Source organism: Chiloscyllium plagiosum, chromosome 9 (assembly GCF_004010195.1).
Source record: "Chiloscyllium plagiosum isolate BGI_BamShark_2017 chromosome 9, ASM401019v2, whole genome shotgun sequence".
In the NCBI taxonomy this organism is placed as follows: Eukaryota; Metazoa; Chordata; class Chondrichthyes; order Orectolobiformes; family Hemiscylliidae; genus Chiloscyllium; species Chiloscyllium plagiosum.
This window is the reverse complement of record NC_057718.1, coordinates 9999052-10023245: the sequence shown is the minus strand read 5'-3', so window position 1 is coordinate 10023245 and position 24194 is coordinate 9999052. Positions and strand designations below refer to the sequence as shown.

Here is a 24194-nt window from a genome sequence, read left to right as displayed (position 1 = left end):
CTACAAGGATTGTTGGTGTTGAGTGATAATGAGTGGGGGGTACATGAGCAGAGTGTTAGCTCACTATCTGAACCAGCATGATGGACGGCTCTGAGAAGGTACTTAGTGATAATCAGCTGTGTAAAGTCCGCAGTGGCTCCAGGAATCACAGTAACTCTAACCCCGGCCTCCAAACCGGCAAAGAAGTTGGTAATGACGGTGGCCATTTGGAGTGGGGCATTTATTTCTGTGTGCGGGGGTCAGGTGGGAGGAAAGGCCCTTCAGCATAGGTGCAATGTATGAAACCACCTAACCCCAATCGTCTTACACCGCACGTCCATCATCTTTCACTGATGCCTGCCTGGGTCAACGCAGGAGGTACTGTGAACCTAATGCTATGCTCTTCAATGCACGGCTGGTGTAGGAGAAGGTAATTGGGAATGCACAAGAGGTCAGAAATGGAGAAATACAAAGATGCTGGAGAACTAAAGGAGGCTTTGGGGTTCAAATTATAAAAACAGGGTGTTGTTGGACTGGGAGCTCACATAGACTGGTGCACAGTGAAAGAAGTACTTTTGAGTCGAGAGTGTGGTGCTGGAAAAGCACAGCAGGTCAGGCAGCATCCGAGGAGCAGGAGAATCGATGTTTCGAGCATAAACCTTTAGTAAGGAATCCTCCATTTCTGATGAAGAGCTGATGCCCGAAATGTCAATTCTCCTGCTCCTCGGATGTTGCCTGACCTGCTGTGCTTTTCCAGCACCACACTCTCGACTCTGATCTCCAGCATCTGCAGTCCTCACTTTCTCAAGAAGTACTTTGAACCTAAATGGCATTAATATAGTGTGTGTACTGACATAAACCATCCTCAGGAGGCCTCATAGCTGTACAGACACTGAGTCAACGATGGACATGGTCCTCAAAGGCTGGAGATTTTGATTTGATTTGATTTATTATGGTCACATGTACTGAGATGCAGTGAAAAGTATTGTTTTTCATGCTATCCGGCAAATCATACCTTCCTTAAGTACTAGAGGGTAATGGGAGCAGATTGCAGGATAGTGTTACAGCTACAACTCTAATATGAGAGGTCTGTTCATAAGTCTGATAACAGCAGGGAAGAAGCTGTTCTTAAATCTGTTAGTACATGCTTTCAAACTTTTGTATCTTCTTCCCGATGGAAGAGGGTGGAAGAGAGTATAACTGGGGTGGGAGGGGTCTTTGATCATGTTGGTTGCTTTCCCGAGGCAACAGGAAGTCTAGTCAGAGTCAGTGGATGGAAGGCTGGTTTGCGTGATGGACTGGGATGTACCCTCTGAAATTTCTTCGGGTAGAGAGCCTTAAAACCAGAGCAGGAGAAATAGGGAGGCAATTCCAAGGCTTGGCTGTTTCTGATGGAAATAACTGAGAGATAGTCAGATGAAGGTTTGGCTGATTAGTTCCTGCATGCTGAAAAGGGGGATTGAACTTTAACCTCCCCCACCTAGATGGTTGACATGGTAAAGTGTTGCCAAACAAAGAGACCTTAGAGTACAGGTTCATAGTTCCTTGAAAGTGGAGTCATAGATAGACAGGACAGAGAAGGCAGTGTTTGATCAAATAAGTCATGTGTACCAGTGTGCTGAGTATAAGAGTTGGGGTGTCATGTTGTGCTGTACAGGACATTGGTTAGGACACATTTTAAATGCTGCATTCTATTCTGGTCTCCCTGCTTTGGAAAGATGTTAACATGAAAGGGTTTAGAAAGGATTAACAAGGATGTCGCCAGGGTTGGAGGGTTTGAGTTACCGAGAGAGGCTGAATAGGCTGGGGCTATTTTCCCTGGAGCATCGGAGGCTGAGGGGTGACCTTATAGAGTTTTATAAAATCATTAGGGGCATGGTTAGGGTCAATAAACATAGTGTTTTCCCTGGGGTGAGGGAGTCCAGAACTAGAGGGCATAGGTTTAAGGTGAGAGGGGAAAGATTTTTTGGGACCTAAGGGGCAAGCATTTCACACAGAGGGTGGTACGTGTATGGAATGAGCTTCCGGAGGAAGTGGTGGAGGCTAGTACAAATGTTGTTGCGTTGCCATAGTCTTACTGGACCATAGGGACTGGCCTCTCATTAGAGAGAGAAGCGACTGGAGGTGATTCAACCTGAGGGTCACCAGACTTCAGGCAAGGGAAGAGGTTGAGAAGGAGAGTCCTTCATGGTTAATCTCATGGGAATTTAACTCACGATGCTGGCATCACACTGCTCTTCAAATCAACAATCCAGCCAACTGAGCTAAACTGACTAAGACATTTAAAAGGCATCTGGATGGGTACCTGAACAGGAAGGGTTTACAGGGATACGGGCCAAATGCTGGCAAATGGGATTGGATTAGTTTAGGACATCTGGTCAGCATGGATGAGTTGAATCGAAGGACCTGTTTCCATGCTGTACATCTCTATGGCTTGAGCCCAGGATGTTACAAACACTCCTCAGCCAAGTCATGTTTCAGGACACAGAGAGAGGGAAGAGAAACTGAGAAGTAAACTCTGAAAGACTAGGAGATGGAGCTATAGGTCTTAGAGTCCTGCAGTCACTCCCACCCTTTCAAACATTTCATAGGAATCTCACACAGGCAGCAGGACACAAGGGATTTCTTCCAAAGAGCAGACAGTGGAATAGCTCATGGCTAAACCTTACAAAAGCAGCTTACAGCAGTAGTGAGATCACTCCACTGACAGCTGCAGACTCCAATTAAATACCATGCAAGCTCCCGCTGTAAATGCACAACGACAGGCTGGAATTAGGGCTGGCCTAGGCTATTACTCAACAAACAATCCCACTTTACAAAGGAGACTAGGCCACTCTCATAATCCTGTTATGGAGCAGCAGGGTAACGTCCAGAGAGAAAAAATGACTGACCTCAACAACAAACTACCGGGAACAGGACAAAGGGTTATTTAGAAATATTATTGTGGAGAATTAAAGCAGAGAACGAAAAGGCTATTTACTCTAAATGGGTTTTGCAGAGTAAATACTCCACATGAGTCCCCTTCAACATACATCAACCAAGACATCATTGTCTGTAGATTTAAGGTGTTTGACAAAAGGAGCAAGTGGTTGGCATCTAGAACACATTGAATGCAGAGTGTGGGGAAGGCAGATTCACTCAAGGCAACTGGATTATTACCTGAAGAGTGAGAATGGGCAGGGTGACGGGGAGTGGCAGTTGATAAATTGTCACTTCGGAGAGCAAACACAGACAGGGGTCAGAAAGCAAACTTCTGTCCTGTAACCAGCCTACAATTCTATGATTCCTGTGTTTATGGAGCTTCCCCTTAAATATATATCTTTGGTGTGATTGTCAGCCGTCCTTGTAATATCTGTTCCACATTGTGACCAATCTCTGGGTCAAGACCTTTCCTCTGAATTCTTTACTGCATTCATTAACAATTATCTCATACTGAGATCTGCAACTTCAACAGTTTCCAAGGACCTGGACACCATCTTGGTGAAAATACCTGGCTTGATCAACCCACACAACCACCACCTTAAGCATCCACACTTGACACCACCAACATCAGGACATACTGCTGCTGCTATCTACAAGATGCACTGCAGAAATTCACCAAGACTCCTCAGACAGCACCTGTGAAACCCATGCTTACTTCCATCCAGAAGGACAAGGGCTACAGATGTATGCGAACATCACCTCCAAGTTCTCCTCCAAGTAACTCACCATCCTGACTTGGAAACTTATCACTGTTCCTTCACTGTCAATGGGTCGAAATCCTGGAATTCTCTCCCTAAGGGCATTGTGGGTCTACCTCCAGCAAATGGACTGCAGTGCTTCAAGAAGGCAGCTCACTCCCCAATTACTCAAGGGGCAACTAGGGATGGGCAATAATTACTGGCCAGCCAGTGACACCCAAATCCCACAAACAATAAATTTTAAAAAGGCTGAGACATCAGTGCCACAACTGAAGGAGCATCAGCACTGTCGGACAGTGCTGAGGGAGCGTCGCACTGTCGGACAGTGCTGAGGGAGCGTCACACTGTCAGTCAGTGCTGAGGGAGCGTCACACTGTCAGTCAGTGCTGAATGAGCGTCGCACTGTCAGAGGAATACAGAGGGAGTGCTGCACTGTTGGACAGTACTGAGGGAGTGTCGCACAGTCAAAGCAGCAGTGAGGATGCTTTGCAATATCGGTTGGTCAGTACTGTGTTAAAGCAGCACTCTCAGTGAGGAATTGAGGGACAGTATTTACAGCTGGCAGAAAATATGTGTTTGGGTGAAGCACTGTTCACAGAGTAAGTACTGAGGGAGTGCTGCACTGCTAAATACTCAGATGTTAAGCCTGAGAGCCAGGTGAATGGGAAAGATTAGATTCCCTACAGTGTGGAAACAGGCCATTCAGCCCAACAAGTCCACACCGACCCGCCGAAGCACAACCCACCCAGACCCATTGCCCTACGTTTACCCCTTAATCTAACACTATGGGCAATTTAGCATGGCCAATTCACTTAACCTGCACATTTTTGGACTGTGGGAGGAAACCGGAGCACCCGGAGGAAACCCACGCAGACACAGGGAGAATGTGCAAACTCCACACAGTAAGTCGCCTGAGGCGGGAATTGAACCCGGGTCTCTGGCGCTGTGAGGCAGCAGTGCTAACCACTGTGCCACTGTGCATTATTTCTAGAAAAGCAAGGATTCTTCCCTGATGTCCTGGCTAATATTAATCCTTTGTGCAGTGTCAGTAAAAAAAATGCAGGGTGGTTGAACTTGTCTGTTTCTGTGGATGGGATCTGCTGTGATTCTTACATTCGTCACTAGATTTCACTGGCTATGTAGCACTTGGGATGCAATGAAGACATGAGTGAAAATTCGTTGATGTCTCCATTATTAGCCAGCTGCACTGTGTAAGGATCACAGACTACCTCCATTATTGCAAAGTTAAAAATCACACAACACCAGGTTATAGTCAACAGGTTTAATTGGGGGCACACTAGCTTTCAGAGCGATGGTCCTTCATCAGGTGGTAGTGGAGGGCTCAATCCTAACACACAGAATTTATAGCAAAGATTTACGGTGTGATGTATAATTTCAGTTATTGATTGAAATTGAGCCCTCCACTACCACCTGATGAAGGAGCGACGCTCCGAAAGCTAGTGTGCTTCCAATTAAACCTGTTGGACTATAACCTGGTGTTGTGTGATTTTTAACTTTGTACACCCCAGTCCAACACTGGCATCTCCGAATCATATCCATGATTGCACTGTACAACATTAAAACCTGCGAAAGAGCTCCCTCTTGTGGACAGGTAACATGCAACAGCCAAACAGAGCTACAGAAGATTAAACTGACTGGTGCCTCTGACACACCAAAGTACTGTAAAAGTACAAACATACATAACAGGATATGTGAGCAGCAAACTGATTTTAACACCGCTAGGTATAAGGTGGTACATACTGATGGGAAGAAGAAAATATTCTTGAACAATTAATTGTTTAGAGTGACCATAATATATAAGAGCAGAATTAGGCTGTTCAGCCCATTGAGTCTGCTCCAACATCGATCATGGCTGATATCTTTTTCAGTCGCATTCTTCTATTTATTCCCTATGACCTTTGCTCCCCCTTACTAATCAATATCTGTCTTAAACACACTCAATAACTAGGCCTCTACAGCCGTCAGTGTCAATGAGTTCTACAGAGTCACCACCCTTTGGCTGAAGAAATTCCTCCTCCTCTCAGTTCTAAAGGGTCGTCCCTTCACCCTGAGGCTACATCTGAGGGCAGAGATACTCAGCACATCGGTTTTAAAAAGAAAGTATAGAGTTGAGTTTCATTAGAATTGAAAAGCAGCAAAGTTACATGAACCTTTAGAGTCTTCTAACACTGATAAAACACAGCCACCTGAGAACAGGTAAAGCCAGATCAGCGACTGGAGGTGGTGATGATTGATGGTTTCTGATAGCTAAGCTGGAGTGGTGACACAGCAGGTTCTTGTGTAGGAGTGAGCTGTGGAGACAGGTGGGTCTCCTGCTCTTTCTCATATGTCCTCCGCACTGAGTGACAGAGACAATGGCTCATTCAAATAAATGAGTTCAGCAAAGTCCTCCAGCCCTGTTCACAATCCTAGGGAGTCCTGATAGACACGAGGAGGCTGCAACTTTCAAACCGAGGCGCTCTCTGTAAACAGGGCTCCTGTTCTACGCAAGAACAGAAAGAGATAAAGTACCCCCGTGGAGTACACAGTGAGGGAAAGACAGCATGGTGGCACTGGACTGGTTATCTAGAAGCCCTGAGCACTCTCATTCACACTCCGACAGCAGGTGGTGGGATTGAAATTTAGTTTGGGCTAAAATCTGCGATTGAAAGGTAGTCACACCAACATCAGTTAATAGGACAATAAAGGAGTATTTCATAATCCTATCATGGGTCACTAATGCTTTTCAGGGAAGGAAATGTGATGTCTTTACCTGGTCGGGCCCACTGTCCTATAACTCCCAAAATGCAAATGACTCTGAGCTGCCCTTTGAAATGGTGGTCAAGCCGATCAGTTCAAGGGCAAATAGGGATGGACTGGGATTGCCAGTGACCCCCAGGTCCCATGAATCAATGTTTTAAAATAACGACAATGTACACTTGTATAGCAACTCTGACATCCTCTGGATGTTTCAAAGCATTATACATCCAATGAATCATAATGTATGCCCAGTAGCTGTGTTTCTGTAGCCAGTTCGTGTGCAGTTGAGGCTCCACAAGGAGCTAGTGAGCTGCTCATGTTATTGGAGAGGACTTTTGGGAGAACATTCCCATTTCGCTTAAGATGGTGCCATGGGATCTTCTAGGCCAATCCCAACACAGGGCCTCAGCTAAATAAATTAGGGGCAAAACTTTAAATCTTAGCAGCAATCCCTTTGCACTGCACTGCACCGTTGGGTGTTGACATTTTCTAACCAATCTGTTCAGAGATGCTATTACACCCCTCTGGAGCAATGGGCCTTGAACTCGGACCTTCTGGCTCAGTGGTGAGGTCATTACCACTGGGCAACAAAACTCTACGAAAGGCGCTGCTAAGATTTAAAGTTCCATTTACAAGACAGACACTAAGTTTGGATTTTTGTAATCCTGTCTCTGTTAGAACCCTAACTCACAACAGAGTGTGCTCTACACAGAGCCATTGATATGGGGTCATCTGTACACAGGTCATTCAGAAAACATGGCGGCATTAGGAAAAGCATACATTCCCTTTGATACCAATCGCAGCACTCACAAGAAGTCATTAACCTCAATACTTTCAAACCACTTGATGAAAAGCAATCACATTTTTCTTTGAAGTTGCTGATAATCTCATGGTAAAATCACAGACCCGCAAGAAATGCTGGTCTTGGCCACTGAAACAAGTGAAAGGGAACAGGTGTATTTTATACCATGGCTCTCACCACTTCAGGATAATGACACTTGCAATTGGACAGAGCCCTGAACAAAATTAGAAGGCGTTTCACAGGGACCGTCACCCCACATCATCTCGCAGGTCGTCTCAGAGTGCGTCAAGACCAGGGGAGTAATTTTGGGGTGCGGCCATTGCCGTAATGTAGATGGACACCACAAGCACTCAGAACAAGTACGAACAAAAGCACCTTTCACAATACTGGGGGTGCGGCAGTCAGGGAGAGACAACACAGAAGGAATGGGAGCAGGAGAAGGCCATCGGCCTGTTGAGCCTGAATACTGGCAAATCAGGCTGAGCAGGTTCGATCCACAGGGAACCCCAGCTGAGAGAGTGCGAAGAAACAGGCTATGGGAAACCAGCAGGTGGTGCTGCTCCCTATGATGCACCAAACCTGTCCCCCACACCCAACAAACCTCCCCCCCCACCCCCCGCCTCACTGCACAGCTGCGGCTGGTGGATGCTGAAGAAGCATGACATCATTGTTGTTCCAAAATTTGGTACCACATGGACTGGGGGGACATGGGAGGGAGCAAGTGCACCTCAGAGACAGGAACAGCAGCCTCGAGGGGAGGTGGAAGTCAGACAAGCAAAGCACACGCAGCAAACAGGCAACACGTTTCTAAGAAAGCTATCGCCCCGTCCCCTCTTACAGTGCCACAGAGAACGTCCTCCTCTCTTCCGGAAACTTTTCCTCAAAAGGCTGCGTCGAGGGACTAACACGGTGCCCACATTGAGCGGGACAAGCTCCTCTTCCTCATCGCTGTCTTCACCGCGGAGCAGGGTGCAGTTCGGCTGCTGCCAACACCTGGCCAGCACGTAGTCTGAGGGCAGACCGTGGGCAACTGCGATCATGGCGAGAGGTGACCAGGTCCTCCCCCCTCCCCACAGAGACAGGGGGAGGCCACCCCAGGAGATGAGCCAGACACAGTCACATGCACAGTTCACTATCGCCTCCCAACCACCCTCCTCGGGGCACAGACTCGAGCCATTCAGAGGGAAATAAAGACAGATTTCCTCCTCCCCTCCACCGCACAGCTTGAGATTAACAATCAGCAAATTAAAAAGAAAGCGGAGGCTGTGGGTTTTGAGGAGGAGAAATGGAGGTGGAAAGTGAGAAGGGGCAAAGGGGATTCATTTGAAGGGCACGAGCTGAATTGGTTACGAGTGGGCTCGATTCAGTTCACAGTCAACGCTGAACGGATTCCTCTCCAGCCTCGAGAGCTGGTGCTGCTGATTTGTCCTTTCTAATCCTTATCCTGGATGATCCTGAAAAGGTCTTTAACAAAATGTCAGCACCAGATGCTGAGCTGGACTGGCCTTATAGCGGATGCTAGGGCAGGTTAGAGACTAGGAATACTACAGCAAGTAACTCATCGCCTGACTCCTCTAAGCCTAAGGTCCACTTGCTCCTGAGGGGTACAATAGCATCTCTGAACAGATTGGTTAGAAAATGTCAACACACAACAGTGCAGTGCACAGGGATTGCTGCATTGCCAGGAGAACCCTGTTTCGCCCCTACAAGTAAGGAGTGTGATGGAATACCCCTCACTTGCCTGGATGGTGCTGCTCCAACAACTCTCAAGAAACTTGACACCATCCGGGGTCAAAGCAGCTCACTTTATTGGCATCTCTTCAGCTTCCACTCGCTCCTCCATTAACACAAAGTGTCAGCAGTGTGTGCTATCTACATAATGCACCATAGCAACGCATCAAGCTTCCTTTGACAGTGTCTAAACCTGCAACCTTTACCATCTAGAAGCACAGGGACAGCAGATACATCGGAACACCGCTACCCAAGCCCCACACCCTCCCGACTTAGAAATATTTCTCATTTTGCTGGGTCAAATTCTTGGAACCCGCTTCCTCATGGCATCTGTGGATGCTCCTATCTCACATGGACTCCAGCAGGTCAAGGAGGCATTTCACCACCGCCTTGCGACAGGTAATTTGGGATGGGTAATAGCACTACCTGCATCCCAAGAACAAATAAAAGTCAAGCAGCTGTTGTTATCCCAACGCTGTGTGTTTCATTCATTCCCTAATGAAAGTAAACGATTCAAGTCACACACTGTGCAGGCCATCACTATACAGTGCGGAAGGGAATCGAAGACTTTAGCCTGTTAAATAAGTTTATTTATAAGTTATTTATAAGTTTAAAGAACAACAAAGCCTGAAGCTATAAGAAGCTAGAGCTAAATAGTCAGAGCTGCCAACTGTCCAGGATTGCAATGGAGAGTTCAGGAATGGGGAAAATAATTTCCATGAACGATGCAGGGGATAAAAATGAATCTGTAAAAAAAGTTACATTTCAAAAAAACATTTCTTTGAACATTTATGAGTTTTAAAGAAGCAGAATTAAGCATTGCCCAGTTAGGCAACATCAGAGTTTTCCAATTGACTCGGGGGAGTGGGGGAGAGGAAGGCAAGGTCTTGTGATGATGGATACACCAAGGAATCAGTGGTCAGTAGCTGGAGAGCAATAAGTTAGACCCCCCAGCGACATGTCCAGAGTTAGTGTCAGAACAGGTTTGCTGAAAGTATCCTGAAACGTTGACTTTCCTGTTCCTTGGATGCTGTCTGACGTGCTGTGCTTTTCCGGCTTCACATCTATTGAGTTGGATAGATTTTTGATTGACAAGGGAACACAGGATTATAGGGATAAGCAGGAGAGTGGAGTTTAAGGTCATAATTAGATCACACATGATCTTATTGAATGGCAGCACATCAAGGGACTGAATGGCCTACTCCTGCTACTTCTTATGGTTTTTAGGAACAGGCATTGTACTAAAGTTCAGTTTAAACCCAAGTCTAGAATTCAGATAATCCCTCCCAGTTGCCCCTTCACACACTCTTTCCCCCCCTCCAACAATGCCACCAACTCATCATAGAAGCCCACAATATTGTTTCAGTTACACGCTTTGCTATTTCATTTCTCACATCTCCAACTGATGTAGAAAGGCAGGAGGCTGGAAGAACACAGCAAGCCAGGCAGCATCAGGAGGGTGCGGACGTCCACGTTTCAGATGTAACCTTTCTTCAGGAGGTTCCTGAAGAAGGGTTACACCTGAAACATCGACTTCTCCACCTCCTGATGCTGCCTGGCTTGCTGTGTTCTTCCAGCCTCCCGCTAGTCTCCTTTGGATTCCAGCATCTGCAGTTTTTTTTGTCTCATCTCCAACTGATGGCAGCCTGACTAAAAAGTGCATGATCTCAAACACGTGCAGAACATCTGACAGACAGAGAGGGGGGAACATTAGACTGAAACAAAACCGTACTGTGTTAAAGCAGCGGGTCAAACAAGGAGGGGGCCACAGCAGTAATTAGCGTTGTCTCTCATGTTTGCCAGCACTATTTTTACACACAAATGTTATGTTTATACATCATAAAAAAAAAGTAAAGAGTCAGCCAAATATCCTTGGTGGTTTCAGTAAATCGACAACAATTAAAGTTACATTTTCTACTTTTAAGATTGTGCACACAGTCTTTTTTCCATTCCAAGGGGCGTCGTTAGTGACCCTTCCAAACCCTTGCCTTTTTTTTCTGAATGCATTCTCAACAAGGAATGTGTACTCATTCCCCTATTGGCCTACCACATTTACCCAGTGAACAGAACTTATTATCTGGCTAACACCAATTGTTACAGTTAACCTGAGAATGTAACTTTTAAAAAAAAAGTTTTGAGATTTACATATCAAAGAAGTGAAACTATCATGATATTCGAACAGATGAAAGACTCAACAAACAATCAAGGATTTTTCAATGTATAATTTCAGTTACATCACACTGTAAACTTTTGCTATAAATTCTGTCTCTTACAATTGTGTTCTCCACAATCACCGGATGAAGGAGCAGCCCCTCAAAAGCTAATGTGCTTCCAATTAAACCCGTTGGACTATAACCTGGTGTTGTTTGATTTTTAATATTTACACAGAGCCTCTAGTGGACTTTCAATTAATATTTGACAATGAGTCAATGCAACAGATATCTTAATGGCTTGAGAGTGATATTTTAAAGGAGGGGACAGAGTCAGAGAGGTTTAGGGATGGAATACCGGAGTTTTTGTTTGGTAATTTCTCAAGGTGGTAGGCATCGCTGGCTGGGTCAGCATTTATTGTCCATTCCTAATCACCCCAGAGGTGGTGGTGGTGATGAGCTGACTTCTTTAACCGCTGCAGTCCATGTGGTGTTGGTACACCCAAGGTGATAACAGGGAGGAACTTTCAGGACCTTGGCCCAGTGATGGTCAAGGAACTGTGATATAGTTCCATGCTGTTTGTGTGTGGCTTAGAGGGGAATTTGCTTAGGTCCCAATGACAGGCAACCAAAGATGGATCGAAAGTGAGCTGCCAGAGGAAGTGGAGGAGGCTAGGTTAATTAATGTTTAAGAAGCATCAGGATGGGTACATGAATAGGAAGGCTTTAGGGTTGGATATGCTCCAAATGGGACTAGATTAATTTAGCATATCTGGTTGGCGTGGACAAGTTGGACCGAAAGATCTGTTGCTGTGCTGTGAAGGATAATTGCAGATGACTTAAAATTAGGGGTACACAATGCAGATATCTCAGAGGGTTGTAGGGCTGGAGGAGATTACAGAGAAAGGTAACATGTAAAACGATTTGAAAATAAGCATGAGAACCTGAAAACCCGAGTTATTGCTTAACTAGAAGCCAGTGTAGGTTGGCGGTGATGGGTGAATGGGCCAAGTTAAGACATAGGCACCTGAGTTTTGGATGACCTTAAATTTAGAAAGGGCAAAAGGTGACAGACCACAAAGAGTATGTCGGAATCTAGAGAGAACCAAGGCATCAAGGAGGGATTGAGAAGCACATCAGCTGAGATCAAGGTAAAGCTGGACCATATTACGGAGGTGGATGCAGTCAATGTGCAGAGTTCAGGTCTGAAACATATCCGAAGGTCAAATATAATGCCAAGGTGAGGAGCAGTCTAGTCCAACCTCAGGGAGGCTGGAGTTAGTAGCTAGGCAAAAGGTGGTCCACTCAATGATTTGGACCTTGAACTGGATTAAATGTTAACTTATTCAGTAATGGATGTCAGACAAACAGAATGCTCATTTAGCAACAATGGAAGAGGAGTCCTGGGGAGCCGGTGGTGAGTTGAGCTGGATGTCAGCAGTGTACATAAGAAACCTAATGCTGCATTTTGGATGATATCTTTGAGGGACAGATGGACAGAATTAACGGGTACACCACAAGTAATAGTGTGGGCATTGGAAGGCAAGCAATTGCGTATGATATGCTGGTGTATCAGATATATTGGGCTACGTTACAATACAGCATAGTGGTAATGTCAGTAAATGAGTAATCCTGAGCACTTATCTTATGTTCTGGAGAACTGGCTCAAATCCCACCGTCGCAGGTGGTGAAGTTAACTGGGAATTAAAAGTTAGTCTAATGGTTTTTTGGGAAGGCAATCTGCTGTTCATACATGGTCTAACCGGCATGTACCAGCAGACCCACAGCAATGTCTTTGACTCCTAAATGCCCTCTGAAATGGGTTAGCAAGCCACTTCCAGGGTAATTAGAGATAGTTACTAACCGTTTGCCAGCAAAAAAAGTCCATCCTTTATGACAATTAACAAAAATTACACTACTGGCTGATCATCCAACTCGGTATTCTGTTCTTGCTTTTTCCCCATGTCTGTGATCTCTTCAGTCCTAAGAACCATATCTATCTCCTTCTACATGGAATACTGAAGGAAATAGTAGAGATACATTGAAGAGGAAGCTAATTAAACACATGAGGGAGAAACATATAGAAAGATATGGTGCTGAGGGCCAGAGGAGGCTGAAGGATAGCATTAATGGTGGTATGGAGCTGGTGAGCTAAATGGCCTACTACTGTGTCATAGATGTTTCATGTTTACAATGACAGGAAGGGGAAAACAATCAATCATTCACAGTACATCATCGTTGTCAATGATAATATCTGTTTTAATGGAAATTGAACTCAAACCATTTTTATGTCAAAGGCAGGAGATATGATCTGACAAAGGATTTATGTGGAAAGAGAAATCATTTCAGCTGCTGGGATTTGAAGGAAAATGAGCCCATTTGTTAAGTTTAGTGGAAACTTTCCTCATGGAAATATGTGGAACATCCCTCAGGAAGCTGAGGCAAGCGGAAATCTTTCAAGAAGCCTGACTTCACAGAAGGATTGGCAGCCCTGAGTCACTCAGACTGAACTGCACTGTGTGGGCTGAGCGAAAGTGTTACAATCAAACAACATCCTCGCACAAGGGGTTACACCCCTCCCAGCTGCAGGTATAGTTAATAACTCTTCAGGACAGTCCTACCCACATACTCCACTAGGTCACTGTAAGCCATGTCAGAAAAAGTCAGGCGAGAAATCACAGGGGCATTGAAAGATTGGCTCTTCCATTGTGTTTAAACAGTTTCATTTATTAGTTGCAAATGTTATTGTTTTTGGGAAAGTGGTTGTGAGTGAATAAAAGACTGTTTCACTAAGTCAAGTTGACTGCCGGGTGAACTTGGAATTGTCATGTTTGAAACCTCCAGGAGAATACCCTACCAGAATTGGTAACCCTGAGGGCGCTGTGTGTATGTGTGTGTGTGTGTGGGCCTGTATGTACATGAGTGTGCCCATTTGTGCATGTGTGTGGATTTGTGTATACACGTGTGCCAATTTGTGTGTGTGGGTTTATGTGTACGCATACACGTGTGTCAATTTCTGCATGTGTATGGGTCTGTGTATACACATACACACCTGTGTGTGTTTTACTTTGCATGCATGTGTCTAAATCCATTAGTGAGAGTGTGCATCTGCTATGTGATTGTGTGCACTGCTGCAGTGTGTTGGTCTATATGTGCACACATATACATGGGTGGTTGTGTCTGTCCAGCTCAGAAACAGAAATCTTTTTAAATTTCCCTTTTACTTGCATCATCTAACCAAAAACTCACCTTAAATATAAAGTGTTTGTTTTTTTTTGCACTGAGTGAATCAGAGGGAGCAGGAGGAACTGGTAATATAGTTTCAAAAACTGCACCCCAGCAACTCCATTGTTCCATTGTTTTCTAAATGAATTGCTCAGGGTTAAGAGCCAGCCAACTGTAGAAACCAGACAGTCAGCTCCAAGGAGGTGAGGAGAAAGCCATATCTCCTCGAACAACAGAGAGAGAGAGAGAGAGAGAGAGATTCATTGACCCGTGATCTAAGGTGAGCAGTGAGACTTGAGTGTGTTTCTGGTAACTTAAATGAGCTTATACTGTACTTGAGAGTACGTTGCCCTCTGTGAGGCTGCGATGGAACAGAATAAAAGAATTCAGACTGTTGGAAACAATAGGTGGCACCAACATATTCTCTTCTCTTCCTCCCATTCCCTCTCATCACCTACCCACTGATTCCCCATGGCTGGCTTCTACTCCTGAAGAAAATCTGATGAAGTGTTGCAGCACAAATCAAACTTTCTGTTTCTCCTCTCCAGTTTAATAAGCGCCCCCAAATTCTCTCACTGATTTAATGGGTGGCTCTTTGTGGCCAAGTTGTAACCCACCAGCCAAGGCACTGAGCACAGTCTGGCTATTTGACTACAATGGGCATCACAAGCAGGCGTAAGGCTACTCTATCCACTCACCCACACTATACCCCCAAGAGGTTTGTTAGGGCACTGCAGTTAAGTCTGTGGAGCTTTGGATTGGAGTCACACACCCGACAGACCAGGTAAGAATGGCACGTTTTTTTTGCCCAGATCTATGTGAATTATTAAGATCTTCATGACATACCTCAGCCAATCAGATTCAACCTGCCAACCGATCAGCCCTCATTTCTACCGAGATATAAATTGTTTGAAATTTGGTATTCTTGCATTTGTCCTGATGAGTTCAGGACAAATAGCTCAGACAACACTGAAGTGCAAAGGAATTCCTTCTCCCGGAGGTCAGGCTTGAGGCACTGAATGGCCTACTCTCGCTACCGTTTCCAATCATATTGGGGTTAAGAATGAGTGCTGACAGACCGAAGAGTAGATGGAAGAGATTTAGAAGAGGGTTGGAGAAACATCTTTTTTCATGGTGCATTGCAAGGCTGTGAAATTCACTTCCAGGATTAGTTTTCGAGACAGAAACTGTGTCAACTTTTGAGATGAGATTACACTGAGTAACTGGATGAAGGAAAAGAGGATTAAGGGATACAAGAACAAGGTGGGTGTGTGAGATTCCAGAGTGTGTGTGCGTTCCTATCCAGGAGGTGAGGTTCATCATTAAAAATGGCCGCCGTGATCCATCTGTGACAACAGCAGCTGAAAGGAACAGGAAGAGGGTTTTGGTAGGTGTTAATGTAAAAGCTCTTGATGGACTGTCAAACAGTTGCAAGTATATACTTCTTTGCCGTATCTCAAAATAGTTTTCTGCCAGAAAACGCAGCAGGAATAGGGCCAAAAGAAAATGTTCAGTTTGGGTCTACACAGGACAAAAGAAATAAAGTGCCTGAAGAGAAATCAAAACCGGGCAAATGACAAAAAAGTACATGGGGTCAAAGGGAAAGCAATCTGTACAAAACTCCAAACATAGTCAGGACTGTGAAGCCCTACTCCCAATGGATTATGGATCAACCACAGGCAAATGGGACGAGTTTAGCTTTGGGAATCTTAGTCAGTGTGGACAAGTTCGACCAAAGGGTCGGTTTCTGTGCTGTATGATGCTACGGCTCCTCCCAAATGTATCTGCATCTCTTTGGCCCGGGGTGACCGTATTTACATCTATTAAAACAGCCAGCACTCTAGATGAAAGTTTATAAGCAACTCTCCAATCTTTCAGAGATGGTGTCCACAGATACCAGAGCTGCTAGAAGTAGGAAACACAGAACTCAATTTGTACACACCAGCTCCCCAGAAATGGAAACTGGAACCAATCAGCTGCCTTGGGGACAGTGATTGGAAGGATAATTATTGGTAAGGACTCCTTGCTCTTCTTTGAAATACTGCCATGTACTTTTTAAAGGGCCGATGGAACCTCAATTTATAATTACACCTAAAAGACAGCACCTCTGGTAGTGCAGCACTCCCTCGGTATTTCACGAGAGTGTCACCTGAGATTAGGTACTCAAATCTCTCCAGTGTATGTGAATCCACAATCTTCTGACCCAGAGACAGAGTGTTACTAATGGAGCCACAGATAACATGCTTGTCCCCTTTAAGCAATTCCCCATTCTCCTCACGTTGTTTATTCCATCTGTTTCGCTGCTGCCTGTTAAGTGCTGGCACCAGGCCGATTCAAACATTACACCAAGTTCAGCAGTTCTGGCTGAGCTACATCTGCAAACTGTTAGGACTGGCAGATTTGATTTTCCATTCTCTGATCTGAAGAAAATGCTTTATTTTGGAGGGGGGTTGGGGGGGGAATAGAGAGAAAAAAAAATGTTGCAGAATCATCGATAAACCACAGACATACGGCAACTTACAAACTGATGGCCAGCAGAGGATTACCGCTAACAGTATTAGAGTCATAGACTTCCATAGCATGGAAACAGGCCCTTCGGCCCAACTTGTCTGTGCTGCCCAGTATCCACAATTTGCCTGTGTTTAGTCCATACCCCTCCATACCTATCCCCTCCATGTACCTGTCTAAATGTTTCTTACATGACAAAACTGTACTCCCCTCCACCTCCACCTCCACCACCACCACCACCACCTCTTGTATGCCCTCTTGTTTTATATTCCCCTACCATGGGGAAAAGCTGTGGGCTATCTACCCTTTCTATGCCTCTCGTGATTTTATGGACTTCTATAAGGTCATCCCCTTACAGTGTCAGCCTATCCAACCTCTCTTTATAACTCAAACCTTCCAGTTCAGGCAGCATCCCAGTAAATGTGTCCTGCACTCTTTCTAGTTTAATAATATGCACAGCATTTGGAAATCATTAGTTTCCACTTGCATACCATGGTTCACAACCTCATTCTATCCCAAAACATCTTCAGCCAATGAAATGTTTTCTGTTGTTGGATTACCTGTAATGTAGGATATGTGGTAATAAATTTGTACACAAGGAGATCAAACAAACAACAATGTGATAATGAAGAGAAAATCTTTGTTCAGAAATGTTGGCAAGGACATTGGGCAGAGCTCTCCCATGCTCTGCATTGAAGAGTCTCATGAAATGTTCCAGAAATGATCGAAAAGGGTGTTGCCAGGGTTGGAGAGTTTGAGCTGTAGAGATGTTGAACAGGCTGGGGCTGTTTTCCCTGGAGCATCAGAGGCTGAGGAGTGACCTTACAGAGGTTTATAAAATCACGAGGGGCATGAGTAGGGTAAACAGACAAGGTCTTTTCCCTGGAGTGCTGGAATCCAGAACTAGAGGGCCGAGGTTTAAGGTGAGAGGGGAAAGGTTTAAAAAGGGACCTAAGGGGCAACTTCACACAGAGGGTGGTGCGTGTATGGAATGAGCTGCCAGAGGAAGGGGAGGCTGGGACAATGACAATATTTAAAAGGCATCTGGATGGGTTTATGAATAGGAAGGGTTTAGAGCGATATGGGCCAAGTGCTGGCAAATGGGACTAGATTAATTTAGGATATCTGGTTGGCATGGACGAGTTGGACTGTTTCCGTGCTGTACATCGCTATGAATCTATGCCATCTTTTACACCCACCAACAATCTTCCAACTGAGAGGCAAGAGTTCAACCCACCAAGCCATGTCTAATGCCCATGAAATTATATAAAGATTCTTCTACGGCCCTTGTGTTGGAGTAGATTTCTCTCAGGTTTACGTCCCTCCTACACAGGTATGTCCTAATACATCTGAACAGGTTGATTCAAAAATAATCGGTAAGAGTCTATACAGATATACGGAGTTTCCTTTAGAGACTAAAGGAAACTCCGTATATCTGTATAGACTCTTACCAATTATTTTTTAAACAGATGCACCACAGCGAGTACTTTATCCGGATACATCACAGTTTGGTTTGATGACCGCTCTGCCCAGGGCCATGAGAAACTACGGAGAGCTGTGAACACAGCCCAGCCCATCACACAAACCCAACCTGCCATCCATCGACTCTTCTCACTGCCTCAGGAAGGCAGCCAGAACAATCAAAGACCCTGCCTACCTCCGTTATAATCTCTTCCAGCCTCTTCCATTGGGCAGAAGATACAAATGCTTAAACACACGCACCAACAGATTCAAGTACAGTTACTTCCCCACTGTTATTTGACTTTAGAATGGACCTCTCAAAATTCAAATTTAATGTTGGTCTCGCTCTCTATGCACCTTCTCCACAGCCATAACATTGTATTCCTCGCTCTGTCCTATTACCCTAATACACTTTGTAAGGTATGATCTGCCTGTACCGCACGTAAAACAAACTTTTCACTGTACCTAGGTAAGCGTGACAATAATAAATCAAATAAGGTTGTAAAGGGACTCATCAAAAGATGAGGTGCTGTTCCTCTCATTTGTGTTGAGACTCATGAGAATACTATAGGAGGCTGTATACAGAGGCTGGTCTGAGAGTAAGTTGGCAAATTAAAGGTGACACTTGGCTGGAAGTTTGAGGTCACACTTGTGTCTTGAATGGAAGTGTCCACAAAGCAGTCACTCAGTGTCTGCGTGGGTTTCCTCCAGGTGCTCTGGCTTCCTCCCACAATCCAAAGATGTGCGGGTCAGGTGAATTGGCCATTCTAAATAGTCCATAGTGTTAGGTGCATTAGTCAGAGGGAGTTGGGTCTGGGTAGGTTACTCTTCGGAGGGTCGGTGTGAACTTGTTGGGCCAAAGGGCCTGTTTCCACACTGCAGGGAATCTAATAATAATAAAAACAAGTACTGAAGGAACCCAGCAGGTCATTTGTTGAGTTTATGAAAGTAAGCATCAGAAACCGTTAGCTTTGTTTTCAGTCAAGAACCTACAATTAGCAAGTTTGTTGAAAAAGCTTTGGTTCAGAAGACATTGCTGTTGAGTTTAAAGGTAAATTTAGTTTCTCTGCTAGAAAAGAAGTTTCAGGGCAGTTTAGGGAGCTCAGCAGAAAGGTTTAGTTCACGAAATGTTCAAGCAGGAGACCACGATTAGAAGTCGAGGTTTTTAGAATTGTGCAGGCTCTCAGATTTGTTATGAGTTCACATCAGCAAATTTGGAAAGGGCTCACTGAATGGTTTTCACAGTCCATGGCAAAGAACTTGGAAAGAATCAGTTAAGTGGAATCCTAAAGAATTGAGATTGAATGGTAGTTTCTCTGGACTTGAATCTTTGTAATGGACTGTGATTGGAAACACATTGCAACATTGTTTTACTGTGCATTCAGAGATCATTCTAATTGCCATCTCTCATTAGCTGACTTGATTTATAAATTTCTTCTTTTGAGTAATAAACTCCTATTGTTAAAACAAATGCTGCAGCCTCATACAAATATATCTTAGTGACTGACCACCACGCTAAATAACCAAATAGAAACACACACAATCAAACCAGATTTTATTTTGAGTTTTGATTTGTCCAAAACTATCAACTGGAATCATAACAATAAGTAACAGGCAGATTGGAACATATTTGTGAGCTGGGAGACCGATGGAAAATTAAATTTGCCTGGGCAACAACAACTTAAGTCAGAAGTCAATGACACCAGGTTAGAGTCCAAAAGGCTTGTTTAAAATCACCAGCTTTCAAGCGCTGCTCCTTTAGCAAGTGAGGTCTCATCAGGTTAGGTTGTTCACTTGACAAAGGAGTAGCACTCTGAAAGCTTGTGAGTTAAAATAAACCTGTTGAACTATAACCTGGTGACTTTTGACTTTGCTCACTCCAGTCCAACACCAGCATCTCCGCATCATAACTACTTAAATTTAGATAGCACCTTTAAAGGTTGTGACGCATTCCAAAGCACTTCACTAGAGAATTATAAAAGACAGTACAACACTAAACCACATTAAGACACGGGGACAGATGACAAAAGCATGGTCAAACACACAGGGGTTTATGAAGTTTGTAAAAGGATGAAGCTGAGGTAGAGAGCTGTGTGGCGGGTATTTCAGAGTTTGGGGCCCAGGCAATGATAGACATGGCCACCAATGGTGCAGCAATTAAAAGCACACACAAGACCAGAATTAAACAGCACAAAGACCTTGGAGAATTGTATAGATGGACGAAATTACAGAGATAGGGAGGCCATGGAGGGATTTGAAAATAAGAAAACTGTAAAATCAAGATGATTTAAATAGGAAGAAAATAGTGTGCATTCAAAACAAATGATAACGATCTGGAGGTTCTCAACTGACAATAAATTGAAACCAATGTCACAATACACTGTATTTGTTGTCATATATTCAGTGATCATTATGGAGCCAAAATAGTGAGTTAGTCCTGCCCTGCTATAAATCTCTGCATCTTCACAGGATCATGTACGTTTCACAGAAGATGACAAAGGGTGACATAATAGTAATGTTGCCAAGTTAGTAATCCTGAACTTCAGGCTAATGTTCCGGGGAAAATAGCACCATAGCAGGATGTTGAAACTTTAATTCAATAAATATCCCGAATGAGAAACTAGCTTAAAAGTGACCATTGTCCTAAAAAACCCATCTGGTTCACTAATGCCCTTTAGGGGTTCCGGCTTACAACTAACTATAACGCAACCAATGTGGTTGACTCTTAACTTCCCTCTGAAATGGTTGAGCAAGTTATTCAGTTCAATAAATGTTAGCACATCCCATTAATGAATAAAACATGCATTGTGTCTGCACCAGTTCTCCTCATGTTATTTCCATTTTCTACATGTAACAATGTACATTCACCCTTTCTAGAAAGCAGTCTAACTCCCCGTTGAAAACCTCAAACAAATCTGTGCATCTAAGATACTGCATGAGAAAGTTTTTCCTTTTATCATAGTCATACAGAATGGAAACAGACCCTTCAGTCTAACCAGTCCATGCTAAACATAATCCTAAACAAAACCATCCACCTGCGCTTGGCCAATATCCCTCCAAACCTTTCTTATTCATGTACTTATCTAAATGTCTTTTAAACATTGTAACTGCATCCACATCCACCACTTTCTTCGGAAGTTCATTCCACATGTGAACCACTCCCTGTGCACAGGATGTGCCCCTCATGTCTTTGTTTAATTCTCTCTCCTCACATCTTAAAAATGTGTCTCCTAGTCTTGAAATCCCTAATCCCAGGGAAAAGAAAACTACCATTAACCCTATCTATATGTCTCATGATTTTATAAACTTCCATAAGGTTGCCTCTCAACCCCCTATGCTCCATCGAAAAAAGTCCCAGCCTATCCAGCCTTTCCTTATAACTCAAACCTTCCAGACCCAGCAACATTACACATTTTTGCTTCTTGTATTCAACACTTCAACTCTATGCCCTCTTGTTCTCGATGCTGTCACAAGTGGGAACTGTTTCTTCCTCTCCACTCAGCCCAGTCCAATCAGGATCCAGTTACTGTTACATGTAGAATACAATCAACAATTCTGTGAATGGCTGTGGTAACTGCAATACAAAAGGATAATGTAATCATAAAGATACAGAAGAGGACTACAATGATTGGATTGTGAGGAAAACTGAAGCTGGGTTGGGGGGAGGAGGGGGGGGGGGGGGGGTGTGAGGTGGAATGAAGAATGCAGGACTAATCAGCTGAAGCAGTAGTCCAGTGAGTGAATCTGTGGAACCATCTCTCCAGAGGTGGAAGCAGTCGATATTGATTCATTCAAATGCAAAGAGCAGAGATTTCTTTCAGGAAGCAATATTTTGGAAATCAATGATATAGTAAGTGTAACAAAAGCAAAATGCTGCAGATGCTGGAAATTTGCAATCAAAAACAGAAAGCACTGGGGAAATTTAATATTCAACATTAAATTTAGCTTCAGAACGAATAGCATCATACAGGTCCTGAAGTGTTAACTTTGTTACTCTCTTCACAGAACCAGCCAGGCTTGCTGACTTCTGCTTTAATATTATAGGGAATAAGTGCAGGTTGTTTGCAAGGAACAGGTAGCTCCGAATGTACAGTGCCCAAAGTATCATAAATTAGGGGCATCTTTGCATCATGTTTGGGTCTACTGTTCACTAATTATATGTACAGCATTGACACAGACCCTTCGATCACATTGTATTCTGAGGTAACCTTCTTTGCTGTCCACCACACCACCAATTTGGCGTCATCTGCAAATTTACTAACCATACCTCTTATATTCACATCCAAATCATTTGTATAGATGACAAAAAGCAGTGGACCTTGCACTAATCCCTGTACACCACTGGTCATTGACCTCCAGTCCAAAATGCATCCCTCTACCACCAGCCTCTGCGTTCTATGAAGGTCGAAGACAAACTCAAGATTGGGGCCTCAAGTATTTCTGGGAAAGAGATAGGTGAGTGAATCACGACATCTTCCACTCCTCACGACAAAAAGGCCGAGAATATTGACTCCCCTAGAAAGTTAACAAAGTGTGGAGCTGGAAAAACCCTGCAGGTAAAGCAGCGGAGGAGCAGGGGAGGTCAGGACTTGGAAAGGCAACTCTCTCCAGCTCTGCTGATGCTGCTTGATCTGCTGTGCTTTTCCTAGCTCCACACTTTATCCACTCTGACGTTTCAGCATCTGCAGTCCTCACTATCTCCAACTTCCTAAGGGTGCCACAGTTTACACTGCATGAGAAAAGGGGGTCGATTAGTTGGCAAGTCAAACAGGATTATTCTAGGTGTTGCCATGGAGAATGTAGCAGGGTAAAAACAGTGGCTGCAGATGCTGGAAACCAGATTTTGGATTAGTGATGCTGGAAGAGCACAGCAGTTCAGGCAGCAACCCAGGAGTAGTAAAATCGACGTTTCGGGCAAAAGCTTTTGATGAAGGGCTTTTGCTCGAAACGTCGATTTTACTGCTCTTGGGAGGTTGCCTGAACTGCTGTGCTCTTCCAGCACCACTAATCCAGAATGGAGAATGTAGCAGGCTATTGTTCTACATTTTGTGCTGAATTCCAGAATGTAACAATGTCAGCACATGTTCCTTTCACTTCAGAGTCAGGTCCCTGTCAGTGAATTTGTGTAACTTCCAATAAGCACAGGTCATAGAGTCATAGAGATGTACAGCATGGAAATAGACCCTTCGGTCCAACCCGTCCATGCCAGCACTTGGTCCATATCCCTCCAAACCCTTCCTATTCATATACCCATCCAAATGCTTCTTAAATGTTGCAGTTGTACCAGCCTCCACCACATCTTCTGGCACCTCATTCCATAGACGTACCACCCTCTGCGTGAAAAAGTTGCCCCTTAGGTCTCTTTTATATCTTTCCCCTCTCACCCTAAACCTATGCCCTCTAGTTCTGGACTCTCCGACCCCAGGGAAAAGACTTTGTCTATTTATCCTATCCATGCCCCTCATAATTTTGTGGAACTCTATAAGGTCACCCCTCAGCCTCCGACGCTCCAGGAAAACAGCTCCAGCCCGTTCAGCCTCTCCCTGTAGCTCAGAACCCTCCAACCCTGGCAACATCCTTGTAAACCTTTTCTGAACCCTTTCAAGTTTCACATCTTTCCGATAGGAAGGAGACCAGAATTGCACGCAATATTCCAACAGTGGCCTAACCAATGCCCTGTACAGCCGCAACATGATCTCCCAACACCTGTACTCAATACTCTGACCAATAAAGCAAAGCAAACCAAACGCCTTCTTCACTATCCTATCTACCCGAGACTCCACTTTCAAGGAGCTATGAACCTGCACTCCAAGATCTCTTTGTTCAGCAACACTCCCTCGGACATTACCATTAAGTGTATAAGTCCTGCTAAGATTTGCTTTCCCAAAATGCAGCACC

At 44.4% G+C, this 24194-nt stretch overlaps 1 protein-coding gene across 1 annotated transcript in view; it reads right to left on the bottom strand.

Annotated features, from left to right (window-relative positions):
* LOC122553163 (NHS-like protein 1) overlaps nt 1-24194 on the bottom strand; it is a 273324-nt gene that overhangs the window by 77067 nt on the left and 172063 nt on the right. The window lies entirely within an intron of this gene.